The sequence below is a fragment of the Corapipo altera genome, unplaced genomic scaffold (assembly GCF_003945725.1).
Source record: "Corapipo altera isolate COAL_440 unplaced genomic scaffold, ASM394572v1 61286, whole genome shotgun sequence".
NCBI lineage: Eukaryota > Metazoa > Chordata > Aves > Passeriformes > Pipridae > Corapipo > Corapipo altera.
In genome coordinates, this window is record NW_020884907.1 from 2429911 (window position 1) to 2454308 (window position 24398).

Here is a 24398-nt window from a genome sequence, read left to right on the forward strand (position 1 = left end):
ATTTGTCTCGTGTATGTTTTGATAGGGATGTCTGTGCTGATAATTACGAGAAATTAAGTTCCTTAAAGGCTAAGTGGAGGTATGATTTGTTGCTGAGCTTATGTCTTAAGCAATTGGACTGTCCCATCCAGTTGTATATATCTTTATACATCATTAGACCTGGATGGAAAAAACCAGTGATCACTAAATATCAAAACATACTGTTTCATTCCAGTCTAGACTTCTGCATATTCAGCTTAAAATAGTTAAACAGCCTACAAAAAGAGACCCATGGCAGATTTGCAAAATCAGAAGCTGAAATGTTGATCTTCATTTTCTTTCCTTTTTCCAAAGATAACCCAAAATTTCAGGGTTTTTTTTAAACATAGTGTTATATTACAAAAACATTACAGCGTTATGGAAGCTCATTTCTAGGATTGCTCAAAATAAATTAAAAGGCATAATTCTGAGTGTCTAGAAAGAATATTAATACTGATATTTTTGATAACTTGATATTTCTGCCTTTTTGACATCAGTTGCATATGACTTGCATATAGTCTCTTGGAGTGGTGGGTAGGAAAGCTAATAAGTAGGTTTTAGGTTTTTTTGTGTACAGGTATTTGCAAAAGCTCTTGAAACAAAAGTTGACCCCTTGAAGAGAAAGTGCTTTGAATCATTATATATTTGCAAAAGTTATAAATTCCTGTATTTATTTTTATAATTTTGAAAGAAGATATATTGTAGTAGAGTAATCAAAAGTCAAAACTCTTATCAAGGTTAACCCCAGAAAGTATGTAGTGCTTTCCATAAGAAGATTCTTTCATACATCTTCAATGTAAATGTCATGCGAGGTTGATCTCCTTCATGCATTTTGTTGCTGAAAGTACAATACATATGAAGACACCAAGTAATTTCCTGATATTTTTTTCACCTTCCTATCTAAGAATATATTCAGCTACATTTTTTCAGTATTGATTGTGGTTTCTATTCGGTTTCTTCCTGATACCATAATTTCCTTGGGAGCTCAAGAAAGTAGCTGGTTAAGTCTTGGTAAATTAATGTGTAGAAGCTTCAGTATTTTTGTTTCACAATGGAAGAAGTCTCAAGCAGTTGATACAACCCTTTCTAGTCTGCCTTGTGATGGAAAAGAGCTGCAGTTGGTGGCTGGGAAATCTTCCAATAAGCTTTTGAAGCATGGAGAGTTGTTGTAAACACTGTTCCATTAGTACATGGTCTCAAGGCCTGTCTTGCACTTACAGGTTTCTGCCCAAGATAAAGCTGCGAGCTACTAAAAAATTTCTAGTAGTTAAAAATTCCTATCAGGAAAGTCCAGCAACATCATAGAACCCCCTTTTCTTTTGTAAGGAAAAGAATGGAATTTGAATATGTTGATTAACCAGAATAATAATGAATAGTAATAGTAATGAATCATTGCATTGTTAGCCTTTAGTTGCATTGACATGTTTAGGGAGTCCAGGATAATGTAGTTTCAGTGATCTCCATGTATCTAGTGTCATTGAAATTAATATTTTTTCTCATGTGACAAAATATTTGTGCCAAATGATAAAAGAAAAAGTAAAGCACATGTTAATGAACATCATGTTATTATCTAGAATTACAAACTATTTCATCCTTCAATAGGCAAACTACAGAAAAGCTGCACCAAAGAATTTACAGGTATTTTCTGATGACTTTTAAGTCCTTTTGGCTTGCAAAGTAGGCCTAATGCTACAAGGCTGCTCGATTGCTTGAGTAATTTGAAATAAATGAAGGATCAGCAAATGTCAAAATAAAAAACCAAAAGGGTGGAAGTATTGATAGTTACATTGTCTTCTACATAGCTCTTCTCACCCATATAGTTTTTGGGTTTTTTTAAATCAGCAAGTGGAGGGCTGCCAGCTCACTTTTCATCTATCCTTCTTAGCTTCAGGCTGAATGAGAAAAGGTTACATCCATCAGCTGCAAGATATACTCGAGGGAGAATGATTTTCAAACCATTCACACATCACTTTAAGATATGTAATTATACAAAACCTTCTAAACTCTAAAAATTGAAACATAAAATTTTTTAAAAAATAGCAGATGCAAGTCCTTTAAGACATTTAACTATTTTGTGTGAACTTTCAGTTGTCCTGAGACTAATGGCCCTTCAACTGACTGATAAAAGTTTTTCCCCTTTGTCATGTAGATTATGCCATATACCAAAGTAAATTATTATTATTCATTGAGTGTAGGTCACAGGGATTTGCATCCTGTTTTCTGTTAGATAGTCAGCTTCAGGAATTGACTGTTGTAAAAGTAAGACACAGGAAATCTGAATTCTTGCATAAAAAATACTGACATATATGGGGCATGGAGTGTTGGTTTCTTTTCTAATCTGTCCATCTCTTTTACTTTCTGCCGAGAACTAGAGTGTAAGAAGGCAACGATGGCAAAGTCCTCAGATTAAGCAAAGAGGCAATACCATTGATAAGGAATTTCCCAGCACTAGATACTGGATGTGACTTTCTTTGGCAACTCATTGCAAATGCAAACGTACTTCACCCTTAATATTTTTGTTTCAATATTTATTTCCTATGGTGTTGCCTGGGTTAAAATAGATAAATGAACTTTGTAACCAACTCCCCAACTGTATTACCAGCTAATATTTCACTAATCATTAGAAATAAACAGTTAGTTACATTAGGGGCTTAGCTGTCTTTTGCATCTCTTTCTTTTACTAATCTTTGTTCTACCTCTATTTGACACAGATGTACATTCAAACTAATTAAAGAAATTTGCTTTGACTCACCATGAAAAGGAGGGCAAAAATAAGGGCAGAAAGATGAAAATAGTATCATATATTAGCTAGCTCTTATGTTTTAAAAAATGCAGTAAGAATGAATAGGTTGGTTCCCTAGACGGTATTACCATAAAAGATTCTCTTTGAGCATCTCAGATACACAGCCCCATTTGGGAAAGTGGCAGTAGGCCTCAGGTCTAGCTAGCCATCCACATTCCTCTGATACTCAGAGAAGGATGCTGCAAGAAACAAGTTTTAGTTTACCACTAGCAATGTAGGGTTTATTTGTTTCAAGAGTATAGAGAGCATTAAAACTATTTTTTTGCTGTTAGGGCTTGCAGATTCAGTGTTTCAGAGTATTTATTTCTGAAAATAAGAAGCAGAAATATGTAGAGAGTCAAAAGGACAGTGAAATGAAATGTTGTTAACTTGTAACATGTAAATTAAAATTATTGCCTGTAATCTCAAAAGAAATCTGCAGCCAAACCAGAAATGGACACAAAATTTCTTTTACATATTCAAGCACCTCAAATTCAAGACTGACTTTATGGTTTCATTATTGTCCTCTGAATACATGGTATAAATTATTTCAGTAATCCACTCATAAAGTAGTACTCAAGTACTGTATACATTAAATGAACATCAAATTCATTTCCCTAGTATTATTAGCGTATATCTCCTAGGGGCATAACTAAATTGAAGTGTGACTGCTTCTGTATAGAGGGACCCACCCAATCTAGTCCTCGCATTGGTTGCTGAGCTACTGCTGTTGGTACTACTGTAGTGGCCACTTGATCTGTGGCTTTGGATGTGACCTTGCCAACCACAGTCTGACTGGTTGCAGCCTTCTGGATATTGTCCGTATTACAAAAATTGATAGTCCAGCATTTATGTATACTTGGATTTGCTTTTTAAGCAAGTCTAAATCAGAAGCCTGTCTGTAAATGAATGTTAGAACAAGCTATGGCTTGTTATTTTGAACTTAAATATAGAGCTAAAATTTTACACTTTAACGCTGTGGCAGTTTGAGCCACATTAGAAATCTAAAATCCAATTTTTAGGCTTCCCCCACCCCTTCTCAACAATTTATCGTAACACCAGAGAGAAACTTTCAGACTGGAGGCTTCTGTAGGGGAAGGGGGAAGTATGTACATTTAATTACACAAATAAATACTATACAAATGAAAGGCAACTATATATATATATATATATATATATATATATATAACATTTCTATCAGTCAGTCCTTTCAAGCCCCTCCTTTAACTCTAGTCCAGGAGCAGCCTTCAAGGCTGACATGTAGCACAGTCTTTTGCTGTGGAGTGTTAGAGGCTCCTGAACATTCCTCTCTCACCAAGTTCCAGCAGTTGTTTTGTTGCAGTCTCTCTTCATGAAGTCTGAGAAGATAGCTTTGAGTCCTTGCTCTTTTGCTGCTGATTTCTCCCTCTCAGTGTCTCACCTCGGTTCGTAGGCTGCTGCAGTGTAGCTTATCAAGAGTCCACATCCTAGAATCTTCATTCCTCCACATCAGTTTTCAGCTGCCTCCGGTCAGCTTTGGCAGGCAACTCTTGAGCTCTTGGCTCATCTCCAGTTTCGCCTGGGACTCTTCTCCCGAGCACCAGGCCTACCTCCACAGCCCATCCACTTGGCTCAGCTTCAGGGCTGAGCCTCTCCTCCACTTACAGTGGAGGGAAAGAAAAGAGCCCCCCTCTACAGCTTCACTGGAGAAAAGGAGGGGGAAGAGGGCTTGGCTGCAAAGTCTACCTCTCTTCTCTTACCTCAGGTGCTGTGAATCTCTTCCTTCACAGCACACACTCCAAATGCTGACTCTAACTCTAACCAAAGGCTGAGCTGGGGGGCCGCAGGGCTCCCCTCTCCCCCCCGCAGGGGAAGAGAGGGAGCCCAGCCACCCCCTGGCCTTGTCCACCTACACGCAGCAGACACCAACAGCAAAAACAACCAAGACAGAACTGCCAACACCTTCCGGTGCTGTGATATATGATTTTGAGCAGAAGCGAACAACATGAGTGGTGACTGGCTCTCCAGGGAACACTGTCCTGCACCCAATCACCTCTGAACCCCTCGGCTTCTCAGGGGGGGCCAATCTCTACCTATGACAAACACAAAGAAAAATAAAGAAACAAAACATAAAAACAAACCTGATTTCATCTTCTTGATAATTTCTTGCTTTTTCTATGTATGTTAGTCAAGTACAAGATAAAATGTAGTTGAAAGCTAGTAAACATGTATCCCAGAGACAAAACGAATCCAAAACAACATCTCGGAAATATTTGTGAGTATTCATCTCATGAAGGATACGGTGTAACTTATCAAAAAAATTATAAGAAAAGAAATAGGCTTCCTAGGAAGGTATTCACACTTGACATAACCAATTCTACCTTAAAATATGCATAATGCCAAAACAGTTTTCCAGCACCTAAGGGACCAAAAAGGCAAATGAAAAGAAAGTCATGTTAAGAAAAATGACCTGATAAAAATGCTTCTAAAATTAGAAAATGGTAAACAGAAATGTATTGTTTCAGCCAAGAATATGCCTGAGGGATTTTAAAAGTGCTAATTTATATGTGCTTTCTGTACATGCTGAGAAATAAGTTCTTACTTCTCTAGTTAAAATTTATGTGTAGTTCTCTTAAGAGATGAGGTGCCTGTGACCAGTGAACAACACTGCCAGAATTTCCCATGATACATCATCAGAACTTTTTCCAGTGCCATTCTTTCCCCTTTTAGCATTTTGTAGTTGGAACTGTGACATTTTTGACATTTTGACATTCATCACGGCAACCCCTAATGTAAACTATTGACTCCCATGATGTCAAGGTACCTGGTACCTGTCAGCTGGTAACTTTAGTTGCCTAGATATTCCCTATGTTGAAAGCTAGTGTAATCAACAAACAGAAAGATATGATTTCACATTGTAGGTCCCACAAATTACTTCTCTTAAATCTAAACTGTTTGAGTCTTGATTGAGACAAGCACCAAACCACATCAATTTGGCCAGCAGTTCATAAGTAAGAAGCAGGAGATTTTATGAGTTCATATGTTGATAAGCATGATGCTCCTGACATTCATTGCATGCTTCTGTTGACATTGATTTCTCACTATAAAAAAATTATTCTACAGTAGATCTCAGAGCCAATATTCTGACAATCTTCATGTTATTGCACAAACAGATAAAGACAGTAAAAATCCACAAAGACACTATTTAAGCAGTATGAGTTCAGTTGGAAAAATATATTTAATGAATATTTTCATCATATACTTTCAGACATAATTTACAGATTTCTATCCAGAATTGACTATATAGAACTATATATAGGGAAAGCTCTGGAGATATCAAACCTGGCATGACAAAGAACTTTATAATTGTGTTGAGGAAGGGTTATTAGGAGAGGTTAGCAAGAATTTAATACATACTGCCAATGTATAAATGAATAATAGTGTGAAAAAAAAAAAGAAAACTTGTAACTTTGGATATTTTTCATGCCATTTACAATGTCTTTCAAAACTTTGAAGGGAAAATTTCCAATAAGCAATTGGGAATTCTGTTTTGCTCACTGACAAATAAATTATTTATGAATTGAAACAGTAGGTTGGGGCAATCACACATAAATAAGTTTTCTGAAGCTCCTGAGGAAAAAAATAGGAATCATTAAAAAGTGTGGTGGTGGATTTTTTAACATTCTGTGTTGCTTGGATTTAGGTGGTTTAGTTTTTTCAGAGAAAGATGTCTCAGCAGGACTGTATAACTGAACACAAAAATCAGAGATCATGGTGAGGATTTCTTGGACAAAAGAAACTAACAAAAAAAACTTTACAAAAACATTCTCTTCGTGTTTACTAATTCTTACTTCTATTGAGGGGATTAACATTGTGTAATTACTCTTATCTGAAAGGAGTAGAAAGCTTAGGTTAATATAAATAAAATAGTCTATGTCTGAATCTAAATATTTCTGTATCTTTCAGGTATAAGTAAGTAACTGAAACAATGTCATTTACTATTTAAACAATATCTAGAAAATATGGACACTATGTTTAAGAAGATTTATTACTATGTGATTTTGTGTAATTTTTTTTCCTTGAGAACTTTTGTTATACTCCTAAATATGTGAGAACTGCGCTCTGACTTCTGGTATGCTTATGACAGATAACAACATGTGTCCAAATTATACTGTCTGGGCTAAAATAGCCCAAATAATGGAGCTTTTATTTAGGCTAGTCTTTCAGTGGCTCTTATCAGACTCTTAAAATGATGTGGAAATTATAGAGCTTAGTATAAATCAAGTAAATCTCATTTTCTCAATTGAATGTAAAGTGCATTTCCTGGTTGTTTTCTCCTTTTTCTTGATAAAAGACACTAGACCTAGCATAGAAAGCTGCATTAAAAGTATTCCTTTCTGTGATCATTGGTAGTCATCACTGCACTCATCAGTTCAAAGCTGATAGTGTCTTCTGTATAATTTTCTTCGTGTCTTCCAATCACGCCACTGCACATTTTGTTCTTTAAATACTGTAAATTGAAGCTGAGTTTCTCTATATCTGACAATGGTGTAACCATTCTGTAGGTGTGAGGTGAAAAGATGCTTCCCTTAATATTTTCCATGCACAGAGTTCTGAATAGCAATTTGTCCAGCGACAGTATGGTCATGACCATGATGATGAGGAGGATGTCATTGTAAAGGGGACTAGACTCATTCTCAGTTTTTAAGAAGGCAGACAGAGCAAAGCAGAAGGGCATAGGTTTTTTTCAGGTAATACATGCAGAGCAGTAAAATATATTTTTTATTATAGAAGAGTAGTTATCTGGATTTGAATGGGGAAAACAGCAACATCGGTTTCTCTGATTCTCTGGTTCTTGAGACTAAACACAGACGTGGTAGAAGGAAGAAAATGAATAAATGATGCTGCCAAAGTAATGAAAGGGAGAAGGGATGAGTGAACAAAATGGTCTCCTATAAATTGTCTGAATCCTAGCTAAGGTCAGGGGTTTTTTCACTCTGAGATTATTGACAAGGTGTGTTATGTGGTAATGAAGGGATTTTATAATGATGAATTAAGTATTGCAGTCTGAATGTACAGCATCTCTATCAAAATAGTACAGACTTAAGAACTAGACAGTTCAGGATAGAAATCTGTGATTAGTAGGGAGATTTTTATTTTTTTTTCAGTGACTGGCCTAATTCCTCTTTCTGCCTCAAGTCTTCATGTGTAAATGATGACTGCCAATTATGGATTTTGGGGGAAGTAGCAAGAGGAACTGCTTCTGGTTTTAATACAGGCTTTGCAACCTAATGAACTTTTCACCAAGCAAGTCTAATCATAATCTTTTAATTTGAACAAATTCTTTATTAATGTGGAAAGGTGCAAAACATTTTCACATTTTGTACTCTTTAGCACAGACATCATAAACAAAAAAGGATCGTCTTTTCTTCTTTGGTAGAACGTTGATGAAATGAGGGTGGATGTTGAGGGAATGAATCAAATTGTGTGGGTTTATGACTTAATGAAAGAGATGCTAGAGAAACTCAGGTATACTTGATATACCACTTGCTGGTTTTGTGGGGAATCATCCTGATTTTGGTTGAGATAAAAGTTCATTTTCTTCCTGGTAGCTGGTACAGTGCTGTGTTTTGGATTTAGTATGAGAATAATGTTTATTAGCACACTGATGTTCCAGTTGCTGCTTAGTAGTACTTACCCTAAACTCAGGATTTTCAGTTTCCTGTGCTTTGCTGGTGAGGAGCTACACAAGAAGATAGAAGGGAGCATGACCAGGACAGCTGATCTGAACTGACCAAAGAGGTGTTCCATATCATGTCCAATATATAAGCTGGGGGGAGTTGGGTGGGAGTTGCTGGTCACAGCTTGAGGACAGGCTGGACGTTGGCAAGCAGATGGTGAGCAACTGAATTGTACATCACTTGTCTTTCTTGGGTGTTATTTCTCTCTCTTTTTAATAGGCTCACTTTTGTTGCAGTTGTTGTTGTTGTTATTTTTATTATTATAATAATTATAATATTTTCATTTTATTGGAGTTTATCTTTTTTTTCCCCAGTTCTCCTCCCCATCCCACCATGGACTGGGGAGTGAGTGAGCAACTGGTGGTACTTAGTTGCTGATTGGGGTTAAAACACAGCAGTGTGATATTGAATATGTTTATTAATTGCAACCCAGAGGAAAAGAAAAATCATACTGCTTTTCATGTCTACAGCTGCTCAGCATTGTATTGTGCTGTATTCAGCATAAGTTTGAGGAAAACAATTGTTTTCTGACAAAGACAAAATACTATTTGCATTACCTCTTTTGTGAGTATTGATATTATTATTGTTACGTATATGTTTGTTGTACCTTATTCATCCTGCTTCTGAGAATTAAGCTGCAGTCAAGGGCAATATTAACTTTTTTTTTTTTTAATTTTTCTGAGGTAATAACATACATGAATCATTAACCCAAATATAGCTGAAGCCTGAAACTGTGAGAGCTGAAAAAGGGTTTTATGTTTCTAGTGATATGAAGACTGTCCTCAGTTAAAAAGTAAGCTCCTAGCAGATGTTTAGGATACTCCTTTTTTTCATTAACAATGCAAGTCAAACTCTAAATAGTTGATTAGGAAAAAATTTCCTACCAAGCCAGTGTTATCACTAATTTATTTACCATGTTTGCTAGACTGTTGGGTTACACTGGGCCACAGTAACAATTCTGAGTGTTAACTAAGTTTCCCTTAATATTTGATATTTTGCTTAAGTGGTTGGGAAAAAAATAAAAAGGGTTCACAGCATATCAACTTTAGATTCCTTTTTTTTCCTCTGACAGAGTGAAATTCTGTCTTACCCCTTGACAATCTTTATCAACTTAAAGCATTTGAGTCAATATGAGATAAGAGGAAATGCAAATGAAGATGTAGATTCACAAAACTAAAATCTTATGGCAAATAAGTGATTTTCCCTCTCCTCACAGATTTACACCTGTGAGTGTAAATCACCAACACTGGAAGAGGAAGTTCTCACTTTTTTCCTCAGGAGATGTGAATTTAATCATTTAACCCAAATTAGTGCCCTAGCTACCAACAGGTAAGTATTCTAAGGTCCCTGCTTTTGATGCTGCTGCTTTGTCTTGCCTGATAAATACAGTTAAGAAAACTCAGCCAGTCAGGGAACCTCAGCATTAGATTGCAGTATTATTCTCTTTCACTGACTCTAAGACTACTTTAGTGTTTACAAATTAAAGCTGTTTCACAGAACTGAATGTGAAAGACCCAAATCAGAATTTTATATAGTATCTTAGTGATTAGGAAATTTACTTGTCAGGTAAGAAACTTCTACTGAGTTTCACTTTCTATTTAATTTGTGAACAAGTATTAAAGTCCAGATTTCACATGTGGTATAAATAATGAAATTCCAAAGACACCATTGAAATTAAACCCATTTACCCCAGCAGAGAACCAAGGCTTGTACCCATAATAAAGTACAACTATAAAAGATCAAGTTCAAAATATGATAATTTTTTTTAACTCCTGCTTTCAGTAAAAATGGAATGATCATTCAAAATTGTTTTGTTTTTTGTTAACTTTGTCTATTTAAAATAACATTTTTATAACTTTTCCCTTGTCGTCTTTTCTTTTTGACAGCACCTTCAGGCTTGAAGGAACACCTATATTTGGAGGCACGTCAGTTAATTTGTTGCATATCAGATTCATCATTGTGACTTCTTGCAGGCCAGATCTGAGAAGTAACCAGGAACCTGATCCTTAGCGGAGAATGGAAGAGCCCTTCAAGTGAGAGCACAACTGGTCACCAATGTAATCTGCATTGAGTCATCTTTCTCAGATCTGACAGCTACAAGCTGAGTCCCGGCAAAAGCCACAGCCTTAAATTCCGTTCAGCGGGAAAGAAGGATGAGAGAACTAAACGTCTTGCCCCATTGCAGAGACTGCTGTCTCCAAGCCTGACACCTGAGTTCTGTGCTGAGCAACCAGAGTAACAAACAGTGAGGTCTTTTATGAGTACAGCCAGCATCCACAAATATTTCAATATGTAGCCAAAAGGAGAAATGAAGCACTTGTGATATCAGAAAATGAATACATTTACTATAACAGAGGACTGTTGCTGTCTGTGGGGAAAGAAGACCTCTGTCAACCCTTGTACATATTCAAAGCCATACAGGAACAGGGCATCAGTGAAGTTAAATCACTTAGAAGGATGCTGTTTCCTGTCCTCCACCCAACTTTGAGGAAGTTCCGCTGTTAGAGATTGCATCGCAATGCACTTCTAGTATTTGCACTGTCACTTCCATTCAGGGTAACGATGTGTGCCACCATTTGCACAGATGGCCCCAGGAGATTTTTGACCACAAGCTATACTTTGCCGGGGCTCCAAAAGGAATTAAAAAGTTAGAACTGAAGAAAGACATTTATGCTCTCTTTCACTATGGGGATCTCTTCACAGAAAGGACTATGGTCCTTTCTTAGGATTAAATAAATACATGCATATACATACATATATATATATGTATATATATGAAGAAGCATCAACATGATAAGGTGTATTTAAAAAGGGGATATAATCTTTTTTAATAGTATCCATTTTTTTTTATCATATTAGCAGCCAAGAAATTTAGTCTATTGAATTATACACCCAAAATGTTCCTATCGAACATTGACATTTTAGTCCCAATTACTGTTAAAGAAGTCATTTGTAATATGTACTTGACATTAAATTTTTCTAGCCATTTGTCTATACTTCATGGAGAAATCTAACAGACAAGCAGCATTTTCAGTTTATTTTTCTAAATAAATATGTTGTTTGTATCATTTGCAGTCACTCATTTTGGCTGGTTTTCATTATCTCCAAAAGTGATTTAAAGACAGAACCAAAACACAGAAATTGTTTGGTTTAGGCTGTAATGATTTGCTGAATGAAAGCTTTAATATAAATACTGTAATTTGTAAAATGATGAAGTATATTTATATAGGCAAATATGTATGGAAAACAAAAGGAGGTATTTTAACTCTTGATTTCAGAACATAGTTTATTTTAATAACCACAGGAAGAAATTAAATATATAATGGTTAGGGGTTTTTTTATAATCAGTGGATTTTAGTAAGTAAAGATTTGGATGTTTAAGAATGACATGAATGTAGTCTAATAATGGTGGTTTCCCAAATTATACAGAGACCTTTTGTCAGCTGTCTCATTTTATTCAAAAACTTGTTTAGTTTTTTGGGGAGTTGGCGGTTTTTTAGGGTGCGTGTGTGCTACCATTTTTGTTTGGGATTTTTGTTTGTATTAGCATACTGACAAGACCATGAAGTTGATACTATTTGACAGTAATTTGAAAAGCTACAGAATAAGAGGTTGTTCCTTAGGATGATCTACACTTTACAGTTAAGAACAGTCATTGTTATCCATCTAATGCAGTGGTTTGTTGTACAGTTATTGAACATTTCAATGCTAGAGCTGTTTTGAATAAAAAGCTTTTTTTTTTCATTTTTTTCTTAGTCCATTAGCCTGTGTGTAATTTTAAGAGAAAAGTAATGCATTTGGTTCCCAGTTCACTCAAATCGTTCATCTTAAATCCAGTCATATGTATCTGATTTATAAAGCTGAATAGGTTTTTCTTTTATTTTATTGCTTCATGGAATCTATTAAGTGCTCACTTACAGAAAAAAAAAATCTGTGGTTAACTTTGTAAAGGGCAAATATCTTAAAAATGTGTTGCTCTGCTCTAATGTACTAACCAGTGTATGCGTGTATGTTTGTGTGTGTGTGCACGCATGCGCACCCTTACCTGCTCATGAATGAAATGCCAGCTCTGCTGAAGTAAGTGCCACAAGTCCTGTTTCTGCAAAAGATGCTCATGTTACTGTATTTTTTGGTGAAAGACCTGAGCTCTGTCTTTGCTTGTGACTCTGAAGCCATAAACAGCTTTTGAAGTTTGTCAGGAAATCAGAAAATGAAATAATAAGTTTATATTAGACTCTGTCATTTGGCAAAACTTGGGATGATGTGTCTCTTTTCTTTTAAAGAAAGTTAGTGGTCAATTTCCATTGGTGCAATGGATAAATGAACCTTTTTTTGTATTTGTTAAAGAATGATGGTTGTGTTTTGTTCACACACAATTTAGCTTACAGTTGGCTTACAATCTTGTTACTATGATGTCATTTCTGTGTCATTAGAATACCTTATTTGGACACACAACTTGCATGGGCTTGGTTTTGCTCCCTCTTCTGATAACCTATACTTTAAAATTGGGAAGTTCGTTCTTTGAAACTAGTATTCAGAGTTGTTTAAGAAAGGGGCAACATTACTGAAACAGTAAGAAAATTTCAGAATGCTAATTTGAACACTTCCATTATTGCCTAATGATAAAACTTGGAAAACTCTTATTTTTGTGAACAAAATGCATTCATTTATATCTGAAAATAGCCCAATAAAAATCTAGTGAAATAATTTGTTACTACTTGCAAAGATTTTTCTGCTATTCTGAGTTCTAGATCAGCTTGTTTGTAAAATTTTTATTGCACAAAACCCACCTGATACAATGTACAGTTTTCTTCAGAAAAATACATGAGATATGAAAAATAATGACCTGGTCCCAGGCATGATTTTATATAATCTGTGTAATGCAGAAATAATGCACATATACCAGCATGTAGGCCTAATTTAAGTGACAAATGTAGTTGGAAGATAACGCTACAAACCATAGTTCTGATCAGTCACACACTGTTGTTTGGAGCTCTGCTTAACTGGGACTTCATGCTGGAAGTGTGTGCACATGTATGTGCACACACATGCACTGTTATGTATCATGTTTTATTCTATTATCAGTGACACTGGGATAAATCCAGATTGCGTGATTTTTGTAGATTTAAATTAAATCTTTAGGTGAGTATTTAATATTGGATATAAATTGAGCTGATGTCTGTATACTATGCAGATACTCATCTGAGATAACACCTTGACACAAGATTTCAAAAATTGTTGACAAATAATTAGCACTGAAATGCTTTTTCATAAAGTTTAAAACCAGAGCAGACAATTAGATTATCTCATTAAACAATAAAAAATTTGTTTTGTTTCCCTTGTCTTAGTCTAAGCATATTGATAAGACCAGCAGAACTTTTTCAACTAATATGATGTTATGATAACTGGTTGGTCCTTTTGTAGATTTATGTGTGTTTTGTGTATAAGAAGTGCCTGAAGGTATGGTTCTAGAGTAATAGTGCATTATTTCATTATCTGGCATCTGAAAGGTCACCTGAAGCAGCCAATAGGCTTGGAAAGCTGAGATGCACAAAGAAAAATGCTGACAGTTCTGGATGTGTCTACAAGACGTACTTTCAGCACTTGAATTTTTTTAAAAGACGAAGACCACCATCATTCATTAAAAGAATATGGACGTGTTAAAATAGCTATTTTGTAAAAAATCTGGTGATCACCAGAATGTTATAAAAGTGTCCCTTTCCTGACTCAAACGATTATCCCAAGTGTCACATGACATGAATATTCCCAAGGGACAGATCGGTGGTGTGCTGGGTCCACAGCAAGGCAATGATGCTGTGACGTCGTAAGTGGTAGGCTGCTGTCTGAGGAGGGGTGGAAGAAGGACAGCCATTTGTCTGCTCTGGAGCTCCCACTGAAGGTAGGAGGCTGCTACTGAGGCTGGATCTTACAGAGAAAATTAGTTGAACAGAGTGACTCATACATTACGGAAGATTCCTTAGAGGACTGCTGAGACTAAATTAATGATTTTCATGGGCCGGATAGTTGAAGATCCCATAAGAGAAGAAGTAAAAGCCAGGTGGATGTGGTTCAAATTACTTCAGCTGAATCTCTCTCTAGATTCAATATCCTTGCAGGGCTGTAAAGAAGCCAAAAAATCTCCCAACAGTTGGGTTCAACTTGAAAAAGGACAATTATAAGCAGGGACTCCTGTCAGGGAAAACCTGGAAGGAATACTAAGAGAGTTAAGTCATAGCAGATGGCACAGAGACTATTTAAGGTGGTGTATTGAAGGCAGAGAGCAAATACATCCTGCTTAGCAAGAAAGAATTGAGAAAGGGTAAAAGGGAGTGTCAGAGGCTGCTGAGGGCAAGAAGACATCCTTCAGATAGCTGAAGATTTTTAAAGAAAATGTAAGGACTGTAAGATTATTAAGATGATAAATAAGTAAATAAATAAATAAATGGTTAATCAAACAATTGCAAGATACATAAGAGATTTGTTGACTAAAATAGTTGCCAGAAACGTAAGAGTTAAGAAGTTCTATTTCTACAATAGACCAGAGGGAAGTCTGGCAAAAAGTCTGTAATGCCGAAAGATAATCAAGGAAAACAGAAGCACTTGGAAGAAGTTATAGGGAAAAAATTGTCTTAAGTTTTTAATTTTACTTGTTCCCTAGAAGGGCTTTGGCAGATTCTTACACATAAACTTTTCCCTGTGGAGGAACTCATATGGCTTTGTCAGTGTGAGGTGTTACAAAACAAAATAAAGAGGTACACATCTAAGATTTTTAAAGGCACTCAGGGATGGAATAGTCAATATGGTAACTGTGGTGTGAAATTAATTTTATAAAATTATTTTGATAGCTTTTGAGATGTGAGATCTCAACTATATTCCAATTTTAAGATAAATTTCAGAAAGGTTGAAAGAAGAGTATAGACAATTAGATCAGTACTGGGCAAAACAGCTGAAACTATAGTAATATTTCTTTGAAAAGAACTAGAAGGTGTTTAACAGTGTCAGTATTACCAAACACTGCAGGAAATTGCACAGCTAGCTAAGAGAAAATACAGAGAAAACTGCAGCTGACTAAGAGGAATGGGCTGCATTCATTAAAAAAAAATGTAAAATATGGGAGAAAATGGTGATTTTGCTCAGTTTTTGCAGTGGACAGAGGCCATGAGTGAAGTTTCATGGGGCATGTACTGGGATCCATGCATCTCTAAATATATTTGAATATGTGAATATACTGGAAAAGTAGTGTATAGTTATTTGGTAAATTTGCTGATCATACTAAATTATTAAAAGTATTAAATATGAGTGGCCTGAATGACTGGTTATTAAAATTTAAAATGGAATTCAGTGAAGATAAATGTAAACTGATATATATGAAAACAATTTTGTTTTTTGCATATTTCACTTAGCTTGATATCTAGCAGTTTTCTATGAAAATGTAAGTCTTGCTCTCAGGATGTCAAAAAAAGATGCACATATGCAGTTAAAAATTGCTAAAAGTAAAAGAGAAAATAAGTGAATATCATTATATTCAATCACTTCACTGCCCTTCAATCAACAGAAGTGCTGTAGACCATGAAAGTTAACTTTTTAAACACTATGTCCAGTTCCTCACCCGAAAAAAAAATGTATTTAAATTAAAAACTGCAGAGAATGAATTACAAAGGTAGTGAAATGGTAGAATTAGATTCTCAGAAGTGACAGCAGGCAATGATTCTTCTGCTCAACAGAAACGTGAAAGAGAAGTAGAGCAGTAAGATCGTGAATGGCTTCAAATGTTCAGTGGTAGTGGACATCAAACTAGCCACTCAAGCTCAAAAACAGCACCACAGTTGTTATTTAAGCAACGTGGAGGGAAACTGTGGAACTCCTTCACTCAACACACTGCATATGCCAAAAGTTTATGGGACTTTGCAGAGTCTGTGAGGAACACAGCAAATATAGTAATTGAGAGCTGCCAAATGAAGTGATCCTGCTTTTGCCTCAACCACATACCATTGGTGTCAGAGAGAGCGTCATGCAGATGAATTTCTATGTGCATGTTATTGATCACTGTCAAGTCTTTTTGTGGCCCAGATACACCATTTACATAAGCTGAAACCCTGGGTAAGAAAATTCACTTATATGTTAGTTCATTACCCTGTTACATTGAGGTTTAGGTACTGAGATTTGAACACACACGTATAGTAGTTAAGCAGACTAATGCCAGGCAGAGGGATACATTTTTCAGGAAGTAAAACATCCCCAAGTAACAAAACCTACTTAGGGCTGATTTTATATTTCTTTTAAGTAAATGCATCTGTGTGTTCATTTGCTTACTTAACTTTGTCACTGAAATAAATATACCAATTAATACAGTTGCATTGTGAGTTGTGAATGGAAGCCATCTGGATCATCAGAATGAAGAGCTTAGAATTTGTTTATGACACCCACATTGATATGGTCCCTGTGAATTACCTATATTTGAATAACTAGAGAGTTTTTACACACTTCCACCAAACTGACAGCAATTGGGCATATGAGAAACCCATTATTTATAGTGAAAACTACTTTGACACTTTATTAGAGATATTAATACTTAAAATGTGTCTTACTAGAAGACTTGGTCAATAGAATTTAGATCTTTTGAAAATTGAATTGCTAGACCATATAAGATCATAAATGAACCAAAATCTATATGTAACGTGGAATATAACAGAATTTATTTGATTTAACCTATTATTTTTTCCATTTAAACAGATTTTGCAACAGCGATGAATAGGTCGTGCAAAAATAATTATATAATAAGGTCTTTTTCATGGAGAAAAAATATTTTAGGATGCTGTAACTAGAAAAGAGACTAAATTTCTATTTGTTATAATTCAGTAAACAAAATATTGATTATTATTTTATGTATCACTGTTACAGTTATGGTACTACTGATGAAACAGGACAATACATTTGGCTTTAAAACTGTCTTATCCATCTATTTTTAGAACAAATGCTTGCTTTTTTTCCAGTTTCTCTATAAGTTTCTCCTTTCATATTGTTAAAAAAGACCTCTGGTTTGTTCATTCCTCTGTTTTCTAATTACAATTGTCACTGTGACATTATATAACTAACTTAATTTGTCTGTTGGGAATTTTTTGTCTGTTGATCATGTGCCCTGTCCTTTTCTCTGAGAATAGATATTGCAGAACGGTCTTGTGTTAGCAGACTTAGTTTAATGTTGTACTGATTTTATCTTATGGAAAAGTAAACACTTGATGTTTGTATGCAGAAGCTAACTAGACACTGTCTTTGCTATAGACTGTTTAAACTAAGTTTTTTAAGAAAAATTTAATTTCAAATCTCTTGAAAATGGATGGAAAGTATTTCCATTTGCCTGGTTATGGTTTTGTTCCATTTGAACTAACAGTGTGATGTTTTGAACAGAATGAATTGAACTGAATGAAATCACCACTACATAAGTAATCTGTTTCTACTTGAAAAATTTTTACTTTTCTGACATTGTAGAGGATCCTAGCTCACACTTAAACAGGCTTTTGATTAGGATTTAAAGTTTCTTTATTTTTTATTGTATGTAAAGAGAAAAATAAAGAAGGAATGATAAAATGTAGATGTCAAAAGGGAGATCTTTATAAAAGAAAAAATAAAATAAAAAAGCAAAAAATTCAATTTGTTTTGGAAAGATGCAGTCACAAGTTAGCTGAATTATAAGACCTAGTGTAAGACCCATAGCTAAAACACCTAAATTGTGACATGGAGAAAATTAATAGGAAAGGTCACACTGAACATTGGTTTCCTGGAACTGAAGCCTTCAAAATATGAATTAATAAATGATAAAATATAAATCATAATTTTGCCTTCAAACTATCAAACTTTTACCGTTAGGACTCCTAAATCTAAGGTTAGAAGGGATTTCTGGTTAAAATCTATTCTTATTTCCCTTTGGAGGTGAGAATGAAGCTTTGTCTTCATAACCTTTGCTGGTGGTGCACCCCCATATTCTGTGGGTATCCTGGTGTAGTGCTTCATCATGAAAAATTTTTCTGTACATGCAACCTGCTTTGTCCAACTTGCACTGTGCCTTGTATAGTCCCTTTTATATTGTTTGCTACTCCTGCAAAGAGTTTAGCTCTGCTTCTTCAAATATGGCCCTTAGCTTTAACTTTGCCAGACTGAAAACATCTCATCTCCCTCAACCTCTCCATGTCAGTCATATTCTTTAGGTTTCCTGCTATGTGTTCAGCAAAGTTCACCTAGGTCAGGGCAAGACCATATTGTTGGCTTTGTGGCCAAATCCTTTCAACCTGTTTGCTGCTCATCCAGTCAATCTTCACCAGCCACAGCTATTCTACCCTGGGTACAAAGCTTGGCCCTTCTGCCTGTTAAACTTAATGTGACTCCTCTAGGCAAAATCTGTGAATTTTCCCCAGATTCTACTAACTTGAATTTTTGTCATTCATTGTGTCAGGCACTCCTCTTAATATCATCCAGAAATTTGTCAAGTTTGCATTCTGTGTCATCACTTAGTGAAGGGACACCAGTCCTGATCCCATATGTCTGCATGGAAGTGGTTAAGAGTGGTTGAGCATGATTTGCCATTGCTAAATCTGTATGTGTTGCTCCTGATTGTCTTGTCTTTCATGTATTTGGAAATTAATTCCAATTGAATGCTATTTGCAAACTTTCCAGTGTAAAAAGTGAGGTTACCTGTTTCAGAGTTCCCTTATCTCCCTTCCTTCTTAAGATGAATATAATATTTGCCTTTTTCCAGTTTTGAGGACCTTTCTAGATTACCATACTTTTTAATAGATGATAGTAACCTTGAGCTTACTCTAGCCAGCCCCTTCAACACCTTCAGGTCAATTTGATCTGGTATCCTGTATTTCAGTCCTTCTTTAAATTGTCCCAGGATTCTTGGTCTCCTATATGCCTGCTGCCAAAACAAGACTGATACATGCAGAAGTTAAAAAGTTTGCTTTGTCTGCAAAGACTGAGGTGAAAATGTCATTAAATAAATCAACTTTTTCCATAAAATCTGTCAGTCAATTGGCTCTCCCATTCAACAGCATATATGTTTTTTGATTGTCTTTCTGTTATTAGCTTACTTGTAAGAATTCTTCTTGTTACCTTTTATGTCGCTAACTAGCTTTAGCTCTAATCGGGTTTTGGTCTTTATGATTTTTATCCTTAACAGCATGAGCAATACTTTCATATTCTCCCTTTGTTTCCTGTCCTACTTTTCCCTTCCTGTATGATTTCTAGCGTTTAAGTTCTCTTCCTGGTGATAAATTGTCTTTTGGTTAAATTCCCTGGTCTGCCTGCATAAAGGGGTACTTTTATTCTGAGATCTAATTTTTCTTTAAAAGTCAGCTAGGTATTCTGGGTGCCCCCTGTAGGAGACTCCAAGGAGATTACTCCAACAATATTGTAAATAGATCAAAATCTGCTGGTTTGAAGTCTGAAGTCCAAGTCCACAGCTTATCTTCACTGCCTGTCTCCAGATCTTGATCACAGTCTTTTCCTGGTCACTGCAACCCACACTGGCATCAGTGGTCCCACTCACAATTTTTTCTACCTTTTTGAGCACCTGGTCAAATAGAGTATTCCCCTGGTTGGACCCTTTAGAGTTTGCATGAGGCATTTGTAAGCAGTGCCCTCTAGACACTTCCACAATGATAAAGAATTGTATTACCTGTTCTGCAGGTGTCCATGTGGTCAAAATCCCTCATATGGATCAACAGCTCTTATCAGGGGATTCTGCTTAACTGTCTGTAGACAGCCTCAGAGATGTCATCAAGTCAGGCAGAGATCTCTATCACAATATCATCCATGTTGCATGCTCTTTGACCTAGACCTGGAGACCCTTCACAGGCACCTCCTTGGTTTCACACCAGATTTCTCCTCAGCCAGGGATTTCCTTCACATAACACATACCTCTGCTTTGTCTTTGCTGTCTACCTTCCCCCAGCAGTCTTGTGGAAAGGTCTTGTGAAGACAATCAATTCACTCTACTGGAAGCATTAGTGCTGTGGAACTGAAGAAGACAAGAAGTAAATGCCATATGTCTTACAGTCTTCAGCTTTAGAGGTTTTGATGCATACAGTAATCTGACAGAAAAGATTTATGCATGGCTGGTCAAGCACAGAGGCAGGAGACTAACCTAGATAACCTTTCTAAAAATGCGAGAGAGGTTGTCAAATGGAATATGAAGTTGAGAATTTGAATATTACTACCTTAGTAATCAACCTGGAGCAATCAATGTGGCAAAAGAAGGTGGGTGAGTTCCCAAGGGTAAATGTGAAAGTTACACTTTAGATGTACTAGTCACTATTTCAGAGAGCTGTGTCCTGCTCATTGTGACGCATATTGATCAAAGAGGTTACCTGACACAGCCAGATTAAATACTTGGTTGCCAGAGTTTTCAAATATAAAAATTATGATCAAAAGACTGTAGAAAGGCCCAAAAGAGTGTGAAATTTGCCTGTTATGCTGACTGAAGCTTTGATACCAAAATAGTCTCTCATGCAGGCAAACATAGAAATTCTTTGAATACATTATTTGAATTTGCTTTTATTTTAATAATTTTTGCTTAACCCATATGCATATGAGAATGCATGATTATCTGTGTGGACAAAATCAACATGAAGGGCAGAAAAAAGTTAAATTGCTTGGGGCTTGATTTCCACTTAATTTGGATATGTAACAGGGTGAAAATATGTATGTCCTGCCACAGGTATAAAGATGATTTATTCTTATTTTAATTCTACTTTCTCTTGACAGCATAATGCTAAAGGATTTACTTAAATTAAAATAAGACCTTCTCTCCTTGACACTATTGTTTTATCCTAATCAACAGCAAATTGAGTCACTAATGTGTATTTGGCTACTTGAAGGATAGATCTTGAATTAAAAAAGAACCAGGATAATTTTTTCCTGGGAGAATCTTGGTAAGATGTGAGTGGAAAAAGAGCTGAGAAAAAATTATGTTTCTTTTTCATTGTTTGAGATCCATTATGTGACAATTAGAGTTATCTTCTGGATATACATCTTTCCACTGGCATGCAGCATGAGCAGATGGGAAGCTGATTTAGATTAGACACTTTAAATTAAATAAAGCTACTTAAGATGAATCCTTCTTTGTTCAAGATCACTGAGATAAATTTTGACCAATGATTCATGGTCATGTTTAAAAGAATTTAGTAATTTAGGGCTAGATTCGTGGAGCATAAACATTAAGAGTAACAGATATGCTGCTTTTTGCCAAGACTTTTCTAAGAAAACTCCCAATTTTTTTGGTCTGCTATAATCAGAAACCATGCTGATACTAGAAAGGAAAAGTTTACTTTCCTCAGATAAATAGAAGATAACAACTTCCTAGCTTTTCATATTCATTAGATTCAAACAAATATTACTAGATTATCATCTGTACTTGCCTGCATTAATATTTAATAAGTCTTCTTTTTAAAACATACCCTAGAAACTAGTATATTTTTCTTTTGGAGGGGATAATATTGATAAAGCAGAGGCATATATTTACTCAGAATATGTAATTTAAATGTGAACATTTCTAAGAAAAAATGCGCCTTCAAAATCTTTTCAGACTCCCATTAGTGTGAGATGGGCATTGGTATAATCCTTGGGGGATGATATTTTAGTTGTGATTGCAACAGAAAATGCAATTTAATGACGTCTCTAAGGACAGAAAGATTAGGGCTGCAGGCAAACAAATATAAAGAACATAGGGATTTTCAAATGCATGAACTGCAGTGGTAATACATTCTGTTCTTCTACCCTCTGGACTCTTGTCTCTGATAAAAGCATACTTATTACACAGATATAGAAGGATAAAGACTATAGACATCACCTGCTGTTTCTCCTGCTGTGTTTTCATGTTCTACTTTGTCTTCATAGAAACAGTCAGTTTACCGGGGTATGTCTTGTGGGTTTTACTATTATTATCAGTTTTGAAATTTTACATGTTAGGAATTTAAATATTATGATTTCTTTTAAACTATTATTTATTCTGATGTCTGAAATCCCTGTTAATTTGATGGTACAAATATTTCCATAGTTTTTGATTTTTGCTGAAATCTGAAGAACACTTACAACAGCTAATGTGAGTGGCCAGCTTTAACTGTTTAAATGCTTGTCTGTTATTTTTGGTTTGGTATTAATCAAATCTCAGGTTATTTTTTTTGCATTTATCCATTTTTTAATACACTTTTCCCTTTTCAAACCAAAATAAGCTTTGTTTGCTCAACTAATATAGCATAAGGCAGGTTTTTGTTACACTGGTATAAATCTTTTTATATAGATACATAGATATGAACATATTTTGTGTTGAAATCAAAGTTGCACAAAAATACCATTCTAATGTTTGAAATTCTTAGATATTGTATTACTTAACACCACAGAGATTGAGTACACTGAGCTTGCATGTTTAGATGCTTTTTTTTAGTTTTGGATGAAGCAGTTTTGACATTTATCTTCTTTGTCATTGTACCAAGGGCAATTCATTTTGTTTAATATCTTGCTGAAGAGTGGAATGACAGCAAGTATTGGAATCAAGTATTAGACATGATCATACTGTAGTAAAGAGTATTCCTGAGGCAATATTAATGAATGAATAATATTGTTGAGTACAAAAATTTAGATAACTTTCCTTTAGAATATAGATGACAAATTTTTGTCTATTTCCAATATCCAATCTAGAAATGATGCTAAGGGTTTTTCTTGAGTGTTCATGAGACTGCAGTTCCAGAAATAAATACTTCTCAGAGAGTGCTTATATAAGTCATGATCATCTGAAGGCAGAATATGTTTACTGACAGTTAGAATTGAACATGTCAGTCTAACTGTGAAATGCTGAATCTATGGATATTTACTCCTTGGAATAATAGTTATTTGTTTGATTAGGCTGGTTTTTGGATAAATATGGTTAATGAGCTAATAATATAAGCAAACCACTCAGAAGGAAGCTGTCTTCAGTACTGCTAAAGCACTGCTGGAATACTGTAAATGGCAAATGAAGTAATATAAAGATTTATTTTTTGAATACAAAAAACTTTACTTTCACTGTAAATGGCAGCATGCTCGTTTCATGTAAGTACATTGCCATTCTTTAAAGCATGCACAGGGACTAACAATTTATTTACTTGACTGGCCTTTACTTAACTCTATTTTTTTCCCTCAACTGAGTGTTTTGTTGTTATGTTACTTTGAAGCCTGTGCTGTTATGTACTAGTGAATAGCTATGGTAACAAAGACCTCGTTTTACTGAATGCTGTAGGATCCCACAGAAAGAAGTGTATGCTGAACTGGATTAGAATTCCTTAGAAGATCATCTCTCCCCACCTACCCCACCACTCACCTCCATATTTTCAGAGTCCTAGTTTGTTAACTGTGTCCAAAAGTCTCATCTGAGCCTTCAAAGAGCCCAGAAGTATAATGGCAATTCAGTCTCAAAGTACTAGCACTGTTTCTTAGGTCCTTCATTAAAACTGTCATTGTGTCTTCCCAAAAGAAAAGTTCTATTGGAGCTTCTGAGAAGTAACTGCAAAACATGTCATTTAAGTCCACAGTAAGTGTAGTGGTATTTGTCTGACTTTTTGTAAAGATTGATCCATTGAAGTACATGCTTTATACAGTAGGTATCACTACAGACATGTTGCTACTACTCAGTTCATCTCCTGCAGAGGCAATATGGATGATTCTGACCACATATTCACAGAATGTTCTTATGAGAAAAAAGAGTAATGAAAGAAATAAAAAGAAAGAAAGAAAGGAAAGGAAAGAAAGAAAGGAAGGAAGGAAGGAAGAAAGAAAGAAAGAGAAAGAAAAAAGAAAGAAAAAGAAAGAAAGAAAGAAAGAAAGAAAGAAAGAAAGAAAGAAAGAAA

General features: G+C 35.4%; 1 protein-coding gene and 1 long non-coding RNA gene across 4 annotated transcripts in view; both read left to right on the forward strand.

Moving 5' to 3' along the window:
* The window catches only part of PRR16 (proline rich 16), a 145926-nt gene extending 132564 nt beyond the window's left edge, over positions 1–13362 (forward strand). For all 3 annotated transcript variants that reach the window (XM_027652600.1, XM_027652599.1, XM_027652602.1), the window contains one exon: positions 10407–13362. The gene's annotated coding sequence lies outside the window, so the exon portion shown is untranslated. The remainder of the gene's footprint in view (positions 1–10406) is intronic.
* A 10520-nt stretch (positions 13363–23882) lies between these two features.
* Positions 23883–24398, forward strand: part of LOC113951544 — a 17991-nt gene continuing 17475 nt past the window's right edge. The window contains exon 1 of the long non-coding RNA XR_003529192.1: positions 23883–23893. This is a non-coding gene — a long non-coding RNA (uncharacterized LOC113951544). The remainder of the gene's footprint in view (positions 23894–24398) is intronic.